This window comes from Chrysochloris asiatica, unplaced genomic scaffold (genome assembly GCF_000296735.1).
Source record: "Chrysochloris asiatica unplaced genomic scaffold, ChrAsi1.0 scaffold00102, whole genome shotgun sequence".
NCBI classification, from domain to species: domain Eukaryota; kingdom Metazoa; phylum Chordata; class Mammalia; order Afrosoricida; family Chrysochloridae; genus Chrysochloris; species Chrysochloris asiatica.
Window position 1 is genome coordinate 5,270,828 of NW_006408620.1, and position 3,668 is coordinate 5,274,495.

Genomic DNA, 3,668 nt, shown 5'->3' on the forward strand with positions numbered 1-3,668 from the left:
CTAATAACTTTGTAATTCTCAGTAAGAACAGAAATACTAGCAATTGCTTGGATTTAAACAAGTCTTTAAAAGTTGAAGTCGCTGAAATAATTTCCAAAGACTGATTCTTCCCATTTTTAAATTGAACACATTTAAAAACTAGTTATGTTTGGTATTCATTTAATTTTAGAATATTCTGTGCATGATGCCAAGACTGAAAAGATATCAACTGTGAAGGACCTACCTCTGAAAATAACATAATAAAAACACATGTTGTAATTATAAAACAAAAAGCTCATTGAATTGTTGCAGAATTAAGCAAACAGTAATTGAGTCATTTAAAAGCAAATGTCCAGCTAGCCACTACATACATGTTAAATGCTTTGAGAGGAATTCCCACTTTAAATGACTGCATTTTAAACTCTCCAAGTTACAATGGCAATTACGTGGCTGAGGAAATCAAGTGTCTGACGTGCACTTGGCTGTGTGTGGAGCCGGGGGACCTTGTGTGAGCGAACACTACAGCCTCTGCTGCCATTCTTTTCTGCAAGTACCAGGGGTGTGTTCCTAGGGAAGACGGTGGGGGAGTCAGCTGCGTATTTCAGGCAACACAGATCGAATCCTTTTTCTCTGTCTTTAACAAAGATGTTAGAATCATGATTTTTCTTTGCATCTTTTTACATTAATGATCTTTATATAATTTTCATGCTAGATTATAGTTTGTTTTTTAATTAGTGAACTGAATTCAAATGAAGAAAAAATGTCATTGAAATATCTCAGTAGTTGCTGTTTTAAGCCTGTGTATCTTAAGTGGGAGAGGGGTAAACTTAGCACCTGTGTCTTGTTTTTAATTTTCAAAAAGGACTTATTCAGCAAAACTCTGTGTAAATTGAAGCTTGAAGACTGAGTGTATTGCCATGAAATTAAATGGCAAATACTAAAGTAGTCTTGAATAATTCAGCCCATGTAAATTTCCTCATTTTAAATTTGAAAGTCTTGAACTTTGTGATGACTGAATGTAAACTGTTTGTAAACTGTATAAGAGTTGCTCACTACTCCACGAGACCACACCGTCTGCTGGCTAACAGAACTGCTTTTACATTTTGGGACTTTGGACGTAAGGAAATCAACAATTACTGGCATACTCTCAGCTGGAGCACTGCAAATATTTTGGATCACACTTGAAATCGGGTGCAATTTTGGCACCCAAGGAAAAGATGAACCTATTAGACCTGTGGTCAAAAGTAGCTTCCATGATGAACGTTTGAGAAGAATCAGCTAATCTCCTTTGGTGACCTTCAGGAAAACGAGTAACCGTGGCTGTGATTACTCTGTGATCTTTGATGACTACTACACACAACAGTACCCCAGCACCTTTCCCCATTGGCATGGACTTCCTCTCAGAATGTAAGACTTCGGGGATGAGACTCTGCTTTGGGTAGGGATTAAGGTAGTCAAGGGACAAACACACACCAAGCAACCTTTACACTCGGGTTACGGCACTGACTGTAGCCCTGATCGCAGGATGACTGTTCTCAGTGTTGGCCCACGATCTCAGAACCAAAGGTGCCATTAATCCTCTCACAGACATACGTAAGGTCCATAGCGATCAGCTGGATTTGGGGGTCATTTTCCCCAGATATTCGGGCTTTTATTTGCTCCAGCTAATTTTTCAGTGGTTCTGGCAAATCTAGTATGTTAGTTATCTTGTTTCATTCTTTAGATACCTTGCCTATGGCAGAAGCTTGTTAAAATAAGTATAAGACTTAGGTGCCCGTTTAGCAGACAGTTGGTTATGTTAATTTTCATAGTAAACTGATTAGGAAGTGCTTTTACTTTCAATAGTTCAATGGATTCCACTTGAACCAATTACTGCTAGGATTCAGGCAGGGTAGAGATTTGGTTAAACTTTCTTGGTGGTTTTGGCTCTAGGATATTCTTGATTTTCTATATCCTAGAACATTGAGTCTTCCCTTTCATAAATATACTTTTCACATACCTCTAATCCTATGCTTCCTTGAAACAGTAATAATGCTGAGTTGTTTACTAAGGAATTATTATAAGGACCTGAAGGTGTGGGAGTGTGATGGAAACCTTTTGGTGTCCAGTATAAGGAAAAAACACATAGGTACTCTGTCTAGGCTGAAAATGGCTGAAAATCCTTAAGGATTTCCTATCATTTCTGCCTTGTCACACATGCCCTTTAAAATATAACATGGAAACCTCAGGTTTGGAGATAAAGGTGGAATGACATTTTCTACTTCCCAAGGCTTCCCTCCACCAGGCACATTAGCTAGTGCTTCCCATGTCAGCCCCATCCTTGCTCCCTCCTCCTGCTACCAGTGGAAGAGTGCAGGCTGGAGCTCTTGCCCTCCTCAGGGGATCGTCCTGGCCTCCGTTTCTCTACACACATTAAGTGAAAACGGTGAGCCTGGAAGGCTTGCACTTTAAGGAGTCCTGGCATGGTGCTGTGGGTTATTGCGCTGGACTACAAAGTCACTTTGGACCACAAGGTCAGTGGTTCAAGCTCACCAGTAGCTCCTCGAAACCCTATACAGGGCACTTAACAACACATACCCCTTAACTTCGGCTTGTTTCTAATGGAAATAGGGCTCTCTTTCGAGTGAATGACTTTCAACACACGGCAGGATAATAGTGTTGTTGTTGTTGTTGTTTAAATAGGGAAGGTTTAAGGGAACGGATTTGTTTCACAGGTTTTTTTTAGCCTAATTCCAAACTCTGAACAAATGCTCTAAGAAGGAATTATGGGAATCTAGAGCTGAAGAAACTTTTTTCCTTATGATTTGTAGCTGCCTACTGTGCCTGACTTGGTGCCTGTGTGAGGATTAAGCCCTTAGTCTGCTCTTGCAATTATTCAAATGACTAAAATTAAAAAGTTTTTGTAATAACAATAAAAATTGTCATCTTCCCTTTTGAAGGATTTGTCTTGTCTGTTTATCATCATCTGTATTTCATTATACCATGAGTGTATCTGTCCATTTGCTGTATGCGCCTTTATTTTTGTATAAAGTACTAGAACCATCGACCAGCAGATTTGTTAACTGGATCTACTAAAGTGTCACGTAAGGAATCCACAAACTTGTGGTATACTTGCCAGCGGTATCCAAGGCTTGTGTGTAAGACTGAACCTTAACAGAAACAGCAGCCCTGTAAGAAACTAGAATTGCTTACTTATAATCGTTAACAATCTGGTTTTATCTGAACAGTAGAGTGAAAGAACATCAATGGTTATTCTGTCAGAACAATGATTATCTTCAGGATCTTTACTAAAGATGAAGACACCAAAGTACCTGCCCTTCTTTACAAAGCTAGGGCAAAAAACTGAAAGATAAACAGGTAACATAGTGGTTGGATGTCCCTGGGTAGTGCAAATGGTTAATGGGTTCCACTGCTAACATGCTAACAGAAAGGCTGGAGGTTTAAGCCCACGAGAGGTACCTACCTCAGAAGACCTGGAGATCTGCGTCTGAAAAAATGAGCCACTGAAAATCTTAGAGAGCACAATTCTGAAACAGGATACTACAAATCAGCATCAACTCAACAGCAAGCGGAGTCATACGGTGGCTTAAACGAGTCAGCTATACATTCCTGTACACTGATCTTTTGATTCTGTGAGCTAGAATTAGTTCATGTTTAAATGATCACTCCAAAATTTTGGTTAACAGGTG